The sequence below is a fragment of the Triticum dicoccoides genome, chromosome 6A, assembly GCF_002162155.2.
Source record: "Triticum dicoccoides isolate Atlit2015 ecotype Zavitan chromosome 6A, WEW_v2.0, whole genome shotgun sequence".
NCBI classification, from domain to species: domain Eukaryota; kingdom Viridiplantae; phylum Streptophyta; class Magnoliopsida; order Poales; family Poaceae; genus Triticum; species Triticum dicoccoides.
This window is the reverse complement of record NC_041390.1, coordinates 83,495,059-83,512,281: the sequence shown is the minus strand read 5'-3', so window position 1 is coordinate 83,512,281 and position 17,223 is coordinate 83,495,059.

Genomic DNA, 17,223 nt, shown 5'->3' with positions numbered 1-17,223 from the left:
GGGAGGAGCTGGCCAGCTGGGCCGGCTACAGGTAAGTGGCCCAGGTAGGCTTCTGTTCTTTTTATTTTTTTCTTCTGTTTTGTTTTTATTTAATTTATTTTGCCACTGTTTTGAATTTAAATAATTCAAACAATGCCAAAAACTCCTCTGAATATTTTATATTGCTAAATGGACTTTTCCAAAAGCTTATAAAATATATCAGGGGTATTTGAAATTATATTCTAATTATATGAATATAATTCAAATTCAAATAGCTAATGAATTAAATCCAAAGTCCCAAAAATAATTCCTTAAAAATGTTCAATATTTTGGTTGGGATCAGAACCCTTACCAAAAATTATCAAACATTTAAGAAGAGCATTTTGGAGCAATGAATGAGATTTCTAGGGTTTTTGCCCCTCTTTTATTTAGGGTTTTGAGGCTTCTAAATTCCTCAGTTCAGGTTTCAAAAATTTAAACATGATGCACACATGAGCTAGCCTAGAGCACTACCAGCAGCTAGGGATGTGACATAACCGGCCGTCAATGGTCAACCCGCCTAGCTTGGCTTCAACCGGAGGGTAGCAGCGGTGGCCTTACTTGGACCCGAGCGGCGGCGACCTACCGTGTTCTACTCTTCCTCGTTTTTTGTGTGGCGCGGCCTCGTTGGCAGCGGGGCGGGGCCTCGGCGGAGCCGGCGATGTCCTCTATCTCGTTGCCGGCAGGCGGCGCCTCAGTGGAGCGGTGGAAATCCTCCCCCACGTTGCCTGCAGGGTGGGGCCTCGGCAGAGCCGGCGATGTCCTCTACCTCGCTGTTGGCGGGGCGGGGCCTCGGCAGAGCCGGCGGTGTCCTTTGCCTCGTTGTTGGCGCCGCGGGGCCTCGGCGGAGCAGGGCCTCGTCGACGCCAGCGGAGCGGGGACTCCTCGGAGCGGGCATTGTCCTCTGCCTCGTCCTCGATCTCGCCAAACAGCATGCTTCATCGCCCTCTTTGCTAGACTCTTTGTAGGCGGCCACAGCCTCCGCCACCCGCATGCGGTACCGGCAGCGCTCGAGGCGGCCCTTGCGGGCGGAGCGGTACGAGTCGAGCAGCACCTCTTGCTCCGCGGCGATCTGCTCCTCCGCTTGCAGGTGCTCCTGGAGGAGATGGTGGTTGTAGGCGGCGTCGGCCTGTGCCTCCCAGAACTTCTCCTCACGCATCTGCCTCACCCTGTCCATATATTGGGCACGGGCCTCGCCGATGGTCATGGTGCAATGCACCAGCGAGGATGGCGCGGAGGAGGGGGTTGGCGCCGGATCGTCGACTACCATGTTCTCCATTGGGACGTCGTCATCCGCCGGCTGCCTGCCGGCCAGCCGATCGGCAGCAATGGATGCCATCTCCTTGTGGTCCATCGTCCGCCCGTCCCGAAGAGCGCTGGAGCGCGAGGAAGCCATGGTGGGCAGCAGTGGTGTGGACAGGAGAAAGGGAACGGATGCGGATGACTACGGCTATGCCCGGCGCAGCAGTTTATATAGCAATGGTGGGCGGGCGGAGGGACGGACGTGTGGCGCCGGAGTAGCCGCCTCGGCAACCATGTATGATTAATGTGGACGGTGGATGGACGGACGGACGACACTTGTGTCGTTTGAAGGCGGAGCAATCGCCTGCACCGGGAAGCGGGGCGGGCGGCGCTGACTGTTTCGGGCGGAAAGCGCACGCGGGCGAGGAGATGACTTTACTTGGAGAGGATGACAATGGAGACCCACCAGGTCCATAGCCTCACGTACGCAAGTGCCTCCCTATATTATATATATATATATATATATATATATATATATATATATATATATATATATATATATATATATATATATATATATAATTTATTTTGCTTCCTCCTGGTTTCCTGACATCACGGTACCACACCATTGTCAACCTATGTAGTAGTCAATAAACGAGAGAATTGCACAAGAAGCGGCCGACGGCTGGGACCAAGCAACTCGAGCAGTATTTGTGTTTTTGAGTTGTGAGCACTTCAGGGTTTTTCGATGTTTAGCCCAGATATTAATTTTTCTCCTCTGAACAACAACAAAAACATCGCTGCAAGTATTAACTGGGCGGGCTATGGCCGTCTAGCCCAGGCTAGATATCCAGCCCAGATATTAATTTTTTTCAAGCTGAAAATGGCTAGCCCGGCTATACTTTTTTTTAGGAATACCCGGGCAATGTCAAGCTGTTATTCTCTGCCCCGCTGGGCTGCAAATCTTTTCTAGGAGGGATGCATTAGGCTTAACAAGAAAATGGGCTTTAAGAAATAATAAATGGGATGTAATTATAAAAACTGGCAGTAACTATAAAAAATGCACCAAACACGTGATTATAAAATATTATTTTTGGATATTGAAAATTTTAATGTCATTAATTGTTGCGAGCGCAATGTTTCGTTGGATTTTTACGTAATATAAATTTATATTGAAATTGTATTTAATCTGACTAGAAATTTCGGGATAAAAATATTTCGGATCCCATTAAAATGTGGGAAGTTTTATTGAATTCTGTTTTGAACGGTTGGTTGAAATGGGCTATACTTTTAACAAACTGTAAATCGGTTGTAGTAAATTCCATTAGAATTAAAATAAATGGGCTACACATTCTTACAAATCTCAAATGGGCTATAAGTTCTCTGCCACACACTTCTGGCTTTACTAAGTTGACGCGTCCCCTAAAAACAGAGTTGACGCGTATGCAAGGCTTTGTCAACTTATAATCAACACACGGTTCTAGCAACAGTGGCCATTGGATGTCCATCCAACGGATGTCGTGCTTCTTCTTCAATCTCGGATATTCTAGCTTCACCCGCCCAAAAAATGATTCCTCCCCCTGACATCTGGGGCGCACCGTTTCGGAAGCTGACCTATGGGCCTACTAAGTTGACGTACCAAGGGCTTTGTCAACTTAGTCAATATAAACGATTCTAGCCGTAGTGACCGTACGATGTTCATCCAACGACCGTCGTGCTTCTTCAACCTCTGGTCTTCTTGCTCCAGCCGTCCAAAGCAGGCCGGTCATCCCGCCTGCTCCTGCCTCTCGTGGCCGGCTGTGCTGCCGCGGAGGCCTCACCACCCCTACTACTCCCACCGCTGGCCAGGCCATCCCTCCACTCACCTACACACCCTGTTATTCTATGGCGACAGCAGCGCAGCCGAACCAGTGAACCCTCGTACTCCTCTCCGCGTGTGCATCCACTGTCGCATCCTCCCCGGCTCCGCGTCGTCCCCTTCCTAGGCCTCACCGTCGTCCACCGCCCTGGTGCTCTCGGCACGGCGTGGTCAACATGGTCAAGGAACGACTTCCGTCGGACGTGGACTGTACGTGGAGAGGCGGACAGCTGGGTCCACGGCAGCCGCAAGGAAGTGCCTCCTTATTACACGCAAAATAATTATTCCTCCACCTGACAGTGGGGACCCACCGGATGGGCCATCGTATTTCGTGAAAAAAATGATTCGCCCCCTGACTGCTGGGACCCACGAGCTACATCTTCGCACGCAACGAAGTGCGTCCGGGAAAAAAACAATTCGCCCCCCTGACTGTTGGGACCCACCAGCTACATCTTCGCACGCAAGGAAGTGTGTCCGGAAAAAAATGATTCGCCCCCTGACTGTTGGGACCCACCAGCTACACCTTCGCACACAAGGAAGTGCGTCAGGGCAAAAAAACGATTCACCCCCTGACTGCTGGGACCCAGAAGCTACACCTTCGCACGCAAGGAAGTGCGTCCGGGCAAAAAGCAAAATGATTCACCGCCCTGACTGCTGGGACCCACCAGCTACATCTTCGCAAGCAAGGAAGTGCCTGACAGTCGGGACCCACCTGGTCGAAGCCTGTGTAGCGTTGTCATTCTGGTCACGAACATGTACGTACATACTGGTCGATGTAGAGGCGCGCACGTGTCGTAGTAAAGGCGCGCACGTGTCTTAGTAGAGGCGCGCACGTAGCATGTACACGTACGTATAGCGGCCAGGGTGCAAGAAAGAAAATACGGCCACGTATGTGTACATACGGGCAGGTTCTCGAACGCCTACTCGCCCATACATACGGCCAGGGCTCGTGTACATGGCTGGGTCGGAATGGAGAAACAGCGTTGTCATCGTGTTCATGGGGAGGCAGCTGAATGCGTCATGTTCATCGGGAGGCAACGGAACACGTGGGAGCCAACCGGTTGGGTCGGAACGGAATGCGTGGTCGTGTTCATCGGGGGGGGCTTGGACGGAATAGACGATGGAAATGAGGCCTGATGTACCACAGAATGGAGGAAACGGACCTCCTACGGTCGAAACGGGGGTCCTGTTGATCAGGAGGGGTGTGGCATACCGCAAAACGGAGGAAACGGACATCCTACGGTCGAAACGGGGGTCCTGTTGATCGGGAGGGGTGTGGCGTACCGCAAAACGGATGAAACGGACCTCCTACGGTCGAAACGGGGGTCCTGTTCATCGGGAGGGGTGTGGCGTACCGCAAAACGGGACTCCACGGGATACTGTTCATCTCCACCGTTGACCTCCTCCAGCCTCCACGGGCTACCGTCGACCTCCTCCAGCCTCCACGGGCTCTTGTTCATCTAGCCTCCACCGCGCGCTACTCCACCGGCTACTGTTCAACCACCCCTCCACCGTCTACTGTTCATCCAGCCCTCCACACCACGGGGTCCTGTTCAACCACCCCTCCACGGGCACCCCTCCACCGTCTACTGTTCATCCAACCCTCCACACCACGGGGTCCTGTTCGTCCAGAGGCAACGCCACCGCTCACTGTTCATCCAAAAACCCCGCAACACTCACTGTTCATCCCAGAGGTAGCATCGATCGGCTTCGGTTAGCAGCAGTAGCGAAGGAATCGCTCGATCAGGTTCAGTTAACAGCCATCGATCGATCGCTCGGGTTCAGTAATGCGTAGCCTGCAGTGCAATCGCTCGGGTTCAGTTAGAGCCCAACGCCTCGCTTGGGTTCAGTTAGAGTCAACGCCTCACACACACGCGCGTACGTGTATGAGAGAAATGCGCATCGCTCGGCCCCCGACCTCCCACCGTAACCGGGAACTCCCCGAAATTTTCGTCACCCTCGCTTCTACCATGGTTTTTTCCGTCATGGACGGCCCAAAGAATGTCATGCAGCTACGTCTCCGGCCCGCCCAGGACGAAAAGCCCATTTTCTGTCATGATTTTTTGTCATACAAGTAGGAGCCCACCACATCTATGATGATACCGGGTTTTGTCACAATTATCATCATAGAAGTGTCATATGTATGACAAAAAAAATTTCGTTCGGCCAAAAATGTCACGGATGTGTCTTTTTTTGTAGTGTAACCTAGACAAGTTATCTGCAATGGGGTTCTCAGCTCCCTTTCTATCAATAATACGCAAATCAAATTCTTGTAGTAGGAGAACCCATCTAATATGTCTAGGTTTAGAATCTTTCTTTTCCATAAGATATTTAATAGCAGCATGATCAGTGTGAATAGTTACTTTAGAATCAACAATATAAGGTCTGAACTTATCACAAGCAAATACAACTGCTAAGAATTCTTTTTCAGTAGTAGTATAATTTCTCTGGGCACTATCTAGAGTTTTACTAGCATATTGGATAACATTTAATTTCTTATCAACTCTTTGTCCTAGAACAGCCCCTACAGCATAATCACTAGCATCACACATAATTTCAAAGGGTAAATTCCAATCAGGTGGCTGAATAATAGGTGCAGAAATCAAAGCTTTCTTAAGTATTTCAAATGCTTCTACACAATCATCATCAAAGATAAAAGGAATATCTTTTTGTAATATGTTAGTTTGAGGCCGATAAATTTTTGAGAAGTCCTTAATGAACCTCCTATAAAAACCGGCATGACCAAGGAAACTTCTTATACCTTTGATGTCCTTGGGACACGACATATTTTCAATAGCATCAACTTTAGCTTTATCAACTTCAATACCTCTTTCAGAAATTTTATGCCCAAGACAATACCTTCATTAACCATAAAGTGGCACTTCTCCCAGTTCAAGACAAGATTAGTTTCTTCACATCTCTGCAAAACTCGATCAAGGTTGCTCAAGCAATCATCAAAAGAGGATCCATGAACAGAGAAATCGTCCATGAAAACCTCACAAATCTTTTCACAAAAGTCAGAGAATATAACCATCATGCATCTTTAAAAGGTAGGAGGTGCATTACATAAACCAAACGGCATACGTCTATAAGAAAAAGTATCGAAAGGGAAAGTAAAGGTGGTCTTTGCTTGATCATCAGCTGACACGTGTATTTGAGAGAAGCCAGAGTAACAATCTAGAAAGCAAAAATATGTATGTTTGGATAATCTTTCTAGCATTTGATCAATGGAAGGCAAAGGGTAATGATCTTTTTAGTAGCTTTATTTAATTTGCGAAAATCAATTACCATCCTATAACCATTGGGTGGAGGAGGATCCCCTAGGATTTCAACAGGCAAGTTGTGTTTCAGAATAGCTCCCTGTTTAAAGAATACTTCATCTATTTCCCTTCTTTCATTCGTGAACATATCATTTTCATGGTCTAGCAAATATTGTTCTAAAGGATCAGTAGGAGGCAAGGTAATAGAAGCAAGACCAATAATTTCATCTTTACTAGGCAATTATTTATCATGAGGTTGTCTACAAAATGTAGCAAAAGTAAACTCATGAGACATATCACCTAAGCCAACAAAAACAATATCATTATTGCAGTCTATCTTAGCATTAACACTATTCAATAAGGGTCCACCAAATATAATGGGACAAAAGCTATCTTGTGGGGAACCAAGAACAAGAAAATCAGCAGGATATTTAACTTTCCCACACAAGACTTCAACATCTCTAACACGCCCAATCAGTGAAATAGTATCTCTATTGGCAAGTTTAATGGTAACATTGATATCTTCTATCTCAGCAGGTGCAATATCATGCATAATTTCTTTGTATAAGGAATGAGGTATTGCACTTGCACGAGCACCCATATCACATAAGCCATGATAGCAATGATCTCCTATTTTAACAGAAATAACATGCATGCCTACAACAGGTCTATGTTTATTTTTAGTATCAGGTCTAGCAATTCTAGCAGTCTCATCACAGAAGTAAATAACATGCCCATCAATATTATCGGCCAAGAGATCTTTAACCATAGCAATATTAGGTTCAACTTTAACTTGCTCAGGGGGTTTGTGTGTCCTAATATTACTTTTGTTGACTACAGTTGAAACTTTAGCATGATCCTTTATTCTAACAGGGAAATGTTGGTTCTCAACATAAGCAGTAGGAACAACAGGATCATTGTAAGTGATAGTATTTTCTTCAACTTTAATAGGTGCAACTACTTTTACTTCAATGGGAGGATTATATTTAAACCACTTCTCCTTAGGGAGATCAACATGAGTAGCAAAGGATTCACAAAAGGAAGCTACTATCTCAGAGTCAAGTCCATATTTAGTGCTAAATTCACGAGATGCATCGGTAGCCATAAAAGATTTAACACAATCAAACTTAGGTGTTATACATGACTCCTAACCTTCATCGAGGTCCCAATCTTCAGAGTTGCTTTTAATTTCCAATAAATCCCATTTGTATTCAATAGTCTTCATCATAAAAGATCTAGTACAAGAAGTGTCGAGCATGGAGCGATTACTGAGAGAAAGACGAGCATAAAATTTTTGAATAATCATTTCTCTTGAGAGCTCATGATTGGGGCATGAATATAACATTGACTCAAGCCTCCCCCAAGCTTGAGTGATTCTTTCTCCTTCGCGAGGCCAAAAATTATATATATAATTACGATCACGATGAACAAGATGCATAGGATAAAACTTCTGGTGAAATTCCAATTTCAATCGCTTATAGTCCCATGACCGCATATCATCACATAGCCTATACCATGTCAATGCATATCCCTTCAAAGATAAATGGAAGACCTTCTTCTTGATGACATCCTCAGGCATACCTGCAAGCTTAAATAATCCACAAACTTCATCCACATAGATTAAGTGCAAATCGGGATGCAATGTTCCATCTCCTATAAAAGGATTAGCTAGCAGTTTCTCTATCATACCCGAAGGAATTTCAAAGTAAACATTTTCAGTAGGTTCAGTAGGTTGAGGAGCAACTCTTTGCTCTACTGGTCAGGGTGAAGATACCCCGGACAAGCCCCTCAAAGGATTATGTTCCACCGTAACAAGTGACGGTAAATTTCAGCACACTATATAAATTTTTCCTTACCAAATTCCACCTACCAAAGGCGCTTCACTCCCCGACAACGGTGCCAGAAAAGAGTCTTGATGGCCCACAAGTGTAGAGGATCTATCGTAGCTTTTCGATAAGTAAGAGTGTCGAACCCAACGAGGAGCATAAGGAAATGATAAGCAGTTTTCAGTAAGGTATTCTCTGCAAGCACTGAAATTATCGGTAACAGATAGTTTTGTGATAAGGTAATTTGTAACGAGTAGCAAGTAATAAAAGTAAATAAGGTGCAGAAAGATGCCCCAATCCTTTTTGTATCAAAGGACAAGCCTGGAAAAACTCTTATATAAAGGAAAAAGCTCCCGAGGACACATGGGAATTATCGTCAAGCTAGTTTTCATCATGTTCAAATGATTCGCGTTTGGTACTTTGATAATTTGATATGTGGGTGGACCTATGCTTGGGTGTTGTCCTTACTTGGACAAGCATCCCACTTATGATTAACCCCTATTGCAAGCCTCCGCAACTGCAACAGAAGTATTAAGGTAAACCTAACCATAGCATGAAACATATGGATCCAAATCAGCCCCTTACGAAGCAACACATAAACTAGGGTTTAAGCTTCTGTCACTCTAGCAACCCATCATCTACTTATTACTTCCCAATGCCCCCCTCTAGGCCCAAACAATGGTGAAGTGTCATGTATTCGACGTTCACATGACACCACTAGAGGGATGACAACATACATCTCATCAAAATATCGAACGAATACCAAATTCACATGACTACTTATAGGAAGACTTATCACATGTCCTCAGGAACAAACGTAACTACTCACAAAGCATATTCATGTCCATAATCATAGGGGTATTAATATGCATAATGGATCTGAACATATGATCTTCCACCAAGTAAACCAAATAGCATCAACTACAAGGAGTAATCAACACCACTAGCAACCCTCAGGTACCAATCTGAGGTTTGGATACAAAGATTGGATACAAGAGATGAACTAGGGTTTGAGATGAGATTGTGCTAGTCAAGATGTTGATGGAGATTGACCCCCTCCCGATGAGAAGATCGTTGGTGATGATTTCCCCCTCCCAGAGGGAAGTTTCCCCGGCAAAACAGCTCTGCCGGAGCCCTAGATTGGTTCCGCCAAGGTTCCGCCTCGTGGCAATGGAGTTTCGTCCCGTGAGCTTTCTTATGATTTTTCCTCAGACGAAAGACCTCATATAGCAGAAGATGGGCATTATAGGGCCACCAGGGAGCCCACGAGGCAGGGGGCGCGCCCAGGGAGTAGGGCACGCCTCCCACCCTCGTGGCCAGGGTGTGGGCCCCCTCTGGAACTTCTTTCGCCCTATATTTTTATATATTCTGGAAATAACTTCCGTGAAGTTTTAGGACTTTTGGAGCTGTGCAGAATAGGTCTCTAATATTTGCTCCTTTTCCAGCCTAGAATTCTAGCCATCGGCATTCCCCCTCTTCATGTAAACCTGGTAAAATAAGGGAGAATAGGCATAAGTATTGTGACATAATGTGTAATAACAGCCCATAATGCAATAAATATCGATATAAAAGCATGATGCAAAATGGATGTATCAGGTAATGGTTGCGCGAGTGCACGGAGGGCTCCACCCATGAAGGGTCCACGAAGAAGCAACCTTGTCTATCCCACCATGGCCATTGCCCATGAAGGACTTGCCTCACTTGGGTAGATCTTCACGAAGTAGGCGATCTCCTTGCCCTTACAAACTCCTTGGTTCAACTCCACAATCTTGACGGAGGCTCCCAAGTGACACCTAACCAATCTAGGAGACGCCACTCTCCAAAAGGTAATATATGGTGTGTTGATGATGAACTCCTTGATCTTGCGCTTCAAATGATAGTCTCCCCAACACTGAACCCTCTGTCACAGATTTGGATTTGGTGGAAAGATGATTTGAGTGGAAAGAAACTTGGGGAAGGCTAGAGATCAAGATTCTTGTGGTTGGATTGGAATATCTGGTCTCAACACATGAGTAGGTGGTTCTTTCTTAGAAAATGAATGGTAGAAGTGTAGGCACGTTCTGATTGCTATCTCCATGAATGGAGGATGGGTGGAGGGGTATATACAGCCTCCACACGAAATCTAGCCGTTACACACAATTCACCAAACTCGGTGGGACCGAATCGAGAAACTCGGTCAGACCGATATGGTTCAAAATGTGAATGCTAGAGTTTTCGGTGGGACCGATATGATCAACTCGGTGGGACCGATGTGCTAGGGTTAGGGTAAAACCTCAACTCGGTTTGACCGATTACACAAACTCGGTGAGACCGATTTTGGTAATAAGCAATACAGAGAGTTGGTTAAGAAAACTTGGTGGGACCGAATGCTTATATCGGTGGGACCAAAATACTTGCAACAGGAAACAGAGAGTTTGCAAGCCCATCTTGGTGAGACAGAGATCCCATCGGTGAGACCGAACTGATTAGGGTTTCTGGCTATGGCTATGTCAAATGAACTCGATGGCGCCGGATAGATCAAATCGGTGGGGCCGAGTTTGCCTTTTGGTTTGGGACATATGTGGATATGAAAAAGTGGTTGAGGACTTTTGGAGCATATCACTAAGCATTTTGAGCAAGCAAGCCATTAAGCAACACCTCATCCCCTTTTAATAGTATTAGCCTTTCCGATGGACTCAATGTGATCTTGGATCACTGAAATGGAAATGAAGAGTCATGAGCTTTTGCCAATCTTTGTCCTTAGCTCCTTGAATGGGTTACACATCCTTTTGTCCATGCCACGCCTTTGTTGAACTTTCTGAAATATACTAGATAAAAGTATTAGTCCAGCAAGAGATATGTTGGCATTAATTACCAAAATCACCCAGGGAGCACTTGTGCTTTCAGGGCGCCGCCCCTCCCCTAGTCCAATTCGGACTGCCATGGGGGGGTGGCCACCCCTTGCGGCCCTCCTCTCTCTCCACTAAGGCCCATGTAGGCCCAATACTTCCCCGGGGGGTTCTGGTAACCCCTCAGTACTCCAGTAAAATACCCGAACCACTTGAAACATTTCTGATGTCCGAATACTACTTTCCAATATATGAATCTTTACCTCTGAACCATTTTGAGACTCCTCGTCATGTCCGTGATCTCATCAGGAACTCCGAACAAACTTCAGTCACCAAAACACATAACTCATAATACAAATCGTCATCGAACGTTAAGCGTGCGAACCCTACGGGTTCGAGAACTATGTAGACATGACCAAGACACATCTTCAATCAATAACCAATAGCGGAACCTGGATGCTCGTATTGGTTCCTACATATTCTATGAAGGTCTTTATTGGTTAAACTGAAATAACAACATACGTTATTCCCTTTGTCATCGGTATGTTACTTGCCTGAGGTTCGATCGTCGGTATCATCATACCTAGTTCAATCTAGTTACCGGCAAGTCTCTTTACCTGTAATGCATCATCCCGTAACTAACTCATTAGTCACATTGCTTGCAAGGCTTATACTAATGTGCATTACTGAGAGGGCCCAGAGATACCTCTCCGATACTCGAAGTGACAAATCCTAATCTTGATCTATGTCAACCCAACAAACACCTTCGGAGACACCTGTAGAGCATCTTTATAATCACCCAGTTACGTTGTGACATTTGATAGCACACAAGGTGTTCCTCCGGTGTTCGGGAGTTGCATAATCTCATAGTCAGAGGAATATGTATAAGTCATGAAGAAAGCAATAGCAATAAAACGTAACTATCATTATGCTAAGCTAACGGATGGGTCTTGTCCATCACATCATTCTCTAATTATGTGATCCCGTTCATCGAATGACAACACATGTCTATGGTCAGGAAACTTAACCATCTTTGATTAACGAGCTAGTCAAGTAGATGCATACTAGGGACACTCTGTTTTGTCTATGTATTCACACATGTACCGTGTTTCCGGTTAATACAATTCTAGCATGAATAATAAACATTTATCATGATATAAGGAAATATAAAATAACAACTTTGTTATTGCCTCTAGGGCATATTTCCCTCAATAATTTGCTTATGTGGAGAGTAATAAAATGTATATGCTTGTGGATCATGAAAATAGTGCTTTATGTGATAGTTATATTGTTGAATGCATTCATGATTCTACTGAAAATGATTATGAGAGAGGAACATATGCTCTTACAGATTAACACAAGTATACAGTACATGTCTTCAGGTTTGGTATTCGGTTAACCGTGGTAGAAACCGGATCTACTGAAGTTAGTTCAATTATTAGAAATGAAAACCGAAATCATATATACCAATTACAAAAACAGAAGAAGAAAAAATATGTTTTGACTTCCGTTCGATTTTTGGTCCATTGGCTTTTATGCCCACCCCTACTCTCCTCCTCCCTTTTCCTGGATGGTGGCCATGACTGCTTGTGTCTTGGATGGGCTCAGACGATGAAGCTCAAGTGGACGCACAAGGCCTTTTTCGTTCATGTTGCATGTTGAATGTCCATATATCATAGCAAAACAAACATATAAAATATATTTTCAGTCTAACTGAGCTCATTTTTGAATATCTAAAAAACAAAAGGTTGTTGATTGAACAATCTAAGAAAATTTCATAGATATCTAAACCTCTCATTCATGAAATAAACGAGTTGCAAATACTTAATCCCAAAGTTTGAGACAACGCGAATAAGAGTAAAGCTCATAGTATGGTTGTTGAATTATCTTGTGTTAAACTTATTATATAATTTGATTTATGAAAATAGACATAAAACAACAACAAAATCGTTAGTCGAACAAAACTATAAGCACAAGATAGTTAGAAGAGATAGATTTTCATAACCCACCTCAGTGCCAAATTTAAGCTAAATTTGGTTTTTGGGTTCCCAACAATATAATTTGGTTTTGAGGCTATAATAAATACAATGCTGATGAACCGGCCCTCTAACCAATTATATGTCCATTAAGGTGGCGTTATATTCACAAGCAAGTATGACTTGGCTGAGAATATCCCTAGCCATGTGGTTCGGGATAGCTAGTTTTATCGTTTGATTCTTAGGGATTGGGTGATTTTGATAACCATGTTTTATTGTTTGGTTGAAGGAAAAGAGGTGGGTTTCGTGTATTTTATTGAGAATATGAAGAGTGGATGATTGTTATAGTGACCACTTTGGTTGAGCTGGTGGGATTACCCTTCTGGCATGTAATTATAGAAACATAGATATGACAAGTTTGGTAACAACACTGATTTTAAAATTTAGAACTAAACTTTAACAACGTAGCCCAACATAACATATCAACACCAACAATTTTGAAAATAGGAATTAAAGTTGAATTTCATAATCTAGCACTATAGTTCAACGTCATAGTCGAACATCATTGAAAATTTTCAAATATTACATGTTATGTTTAAACTAGTACTTGAGACATACATATGGAGCATTACATCATATTTAAGTTCTACAACCTATAGTTCAAAGTTAAGTTGACAACATGTAACACCTCGATGTCATGCTACAGTAATCTCATGCCTAATGATGCTATGTCATCATAATTATTTTTTGCTAATCCTCACTTTGTTTCAAACTAAACTCAAATCCAAATCCAAATGCCAAGTCGATTTTTTTAAAAACAGTAAATTAAAAATGTCCCTTAGGTTGGAAATATTCATTACATAATTGCCATACATTAACAAACATTTTTGGAGATGTTTAAAATGCCCATGGTTATTAAACAGTGGACCAACAACACCTTTATTTTGCCTATTTAAATAAAATCATAATTTAAATGAATTCCATTAGACCCCAAACTTTTTGTGTTATCCCAAGTTATTGTATTAGATTTATGAGCCAAGTTTCAACTCAAACAGAACAATCGTTTGCTAATTCAAATGAATACACAACTGGTTCAAATGACAAACACAAAAGAAAAAGAAGTCTCCTGTGCACTTGAGCCCATTAGGAATAGTACACCCGCCCAGCCCATCTCGCCTTTCCTTTCATCCCTGTACAGAAACAGAAAGGCATGGTGTGGCGGCCATCCACCCCGCCGAGGCCGTCGATGCCGCCGTGTCTGCCATCCCACGTGTCCCCGAGTGGATAAGAGCATCGCCATAGCCCCCTCGACCACACCCTAGCCCCCCTCGCACCTCCCTATCTTCGGTCCGAGCTCGTTCGAGCGCTCCCGTCACCGTGCCACCTCCGTTGGTGTGGCCACCGGCCGCTGCTCGCCAAGATTGCATGTCCAGGAGATCCCATGCGGTTGTCTTCAACTCATGCACCACTGGATCGAGGCTGAGGCGCACCAGGGACGCCGTCCGCGCCGATCCCCTTCGCCGGATGCCACTTATGCCTCGTCGTCGATCTGCCCGTCTTCGCCTAGCTCCGGCTTCACCGACTCGTCTGCGAGCACCGCTGTGAGCGTCGCCCCATTCCCATCTTTTGTTTTGCCCCGCGCGCGTCCTCTGGCTAGTTGTTGTCGTGACCATGCCCTGTCCGAAGCTCTGCTTCCGCGCACCGCTGACCGCGCTCGGCTGCATCGTGGCCGCGTCCGCCCCAGCTCCACCGGTTGCTCCCCTCGTGTGGTTTTGGCCGCCAGCAGGGGCCCTCGCATGCGCCCGCTCGTGGCCACGCCCTCGCCTGCCCTTGGCCGCGTTGCCGTTGCTCCCTGCTGTTGGCCCCTCCGCGCGCGCGCTCGCGCAAGCCCGCACGTCCAGGCCGTGCCCCGCGCCCGCGCCGCGGGCTCGCCGGCCATGCCCGGGGCGCGCCCTGTTGCTGCCCCCGCTGCTTCTTGCTGGCCTACCACCTGCTGTCGCTGCCCGCCGCCTTGCCGCAGCTCCCGCCGACGACTTGCCTAGCCCCGCTGCTGCCTTTGCTTACTACTGCTCGCTGTTACGCCGCTGTCTGCTGCTCCGCTATTGCTTGCCGCTACTAGTGCTGCTTCCTCCTGCATGCTGATGCGTAACTTGCTGCCGCTTGCTATGCCTGATGTCACTGTTGCTTGCTTTGCCTATGCGTCGTTGTTGCTGCTAACTCTGTGCAAGAGGCAAGGTTTTGGATCCCAAATAGGCAAATTTTCTCGTGGGTGGGCGATATTCCCGGTAACCACGGTTACCGAGAAATACCGAACAAACTTCGGACGAAATTTACAATTGAATTTTGAATTCAAACAATTTTAAATAGATATAATAATATCTTGAACTAATGTCATTCACAAAAGAGGTAGTAGCTCAGTGGTTCCTCAACTGCATGCGACCTTAGCTCTGTTGAGGTCGCGAGTTCGATAATTTTGGCCGTCATTTTTTCACGTTTTTTATTGCCTATTCTGAAAAATAACAAAAAGAACAAAAAAAGTGCAGAAGGAGGACTCGAACCTGCCACCTGTAGAGGCGCACAACAGATGGTTACCACTTCGCCAGAGCAAGGGAGTTGTTCCAAAGGAGAAACAAAGCTAATTTATTAGACCTTGAGCGTTCAAATTCAAATTATTCAAAAATTTCGGTATTTTTTGCTCGGGATAGGTATTTCTCGTGGGGCGGCGAGAAACGCGGTAACCGCCCGGTATCCGTTTTTCTCGGGCGGTACCCAAAACCATGGCAAGAGGTCGGCCTTGTAGTGCTAAGTTAGATTAGATTATATTAGGGGCTAATCTAATTAGTTAGTCTAACTAGACACTGACTGCTAGGCCCCGCTCTAATTAGTTCAACCAAATAACCTCTAGATTAGTTACTGTGAATGACATGTGGGTCCCCCTCCTGTTAATTTTACATAATAAATAAAATCCATATAAAAGTTAGTCTATGACAACTGGGGCCCCACTGGCACTGTTCACCTGATGACCCGTCAAGTATTTGACTGGGTCAACTTAGACCCTGGCCCCACTTGTAAACCTTTGGCCTTTTTCCCTATTCTGACCCTTTGAACGAACTTTGTCACAAAATGAACTTGATGTGAAAGTATTTTACGATCTGACCCTTTTAGCAACGCCATAACCCGCGGCGTTTTTGCCCAACATAGAAATGCTGAGGTAGCTAGCGTTTTTGATCAAAGAAGAAACGCCGAGGTAGCTAGCGTTGCGGACCAGGTAAGAAACGCCGAAGGCGCTGGCGTTGTTGCGCATCATTGAAACGCCAATGACCATGGCGTTGCTGCCCTTTTTCATGTGCATGTGGAATATGGATGAACAGCCTAATTAATAAGGCTAATTAATTATGACCAAAGAGGGCAGCAACGCCATGGTTCTTTGGCGTTTCTATGATGGCCAGAAATGCCAGCTCTTTCGGTGTTTCTTACCTGGTCCGCAACGCTAGCTACCTCGGCGTTTCTTCTTTGATCAGAAAACGCTAGCTATCTCGACGTTTTTATGTTGAGCAGAAACGCCGCGGGCTATGGCATTGCTAAAAGGGTCAGATCGTAAAATACTTTCATGTTGAGTTCATTTTGTGACAAAGTTCGTTCAAAGGGTCAGAATAGTGATTTCGGCCTAAACCTTTGGGTCTAGCCGTCCCGGGTTTCAAAAAGTATTTCTACATTTTATTCTTGAAATTAATAAAATTTTAGAAAATGTTTAATCTTTAAAAATTAATAGAAAAATAACCGTAGCTCATGAAAATAATTTATATATGCAAATCGATCAGAAAAACATGACGAATCCGAATATGCCATCCGTTCATCTCTCAGATGCCCCTGGCATAGCGGACATGGATCCGTCCCCTCCGATTCATCTGTCCGAAAAATGGCAAACGCTGGGAAAACATCTCCGAATATTTTCCCCCTTCGCCGGTAACACCTAGTACCGCATTAGGGCATACCTAGCACCGTGTATTGCCTCATTATGTTTTGTGATGCTTAGATTGCTCTATTATTTATTTGTGTTCCCCCTCCGTTACTTCTTTCCGATAGACCTCGAGACCGTCGCCGATACCCTCGTGATCGACTACATCGATGATGACCCCTCCTTTTTGCCAGAGCAACCAGGCAAGCCCCCCCCCCCTTGATCACCAGATACCGCCTACTCTCTACTACTTGCAT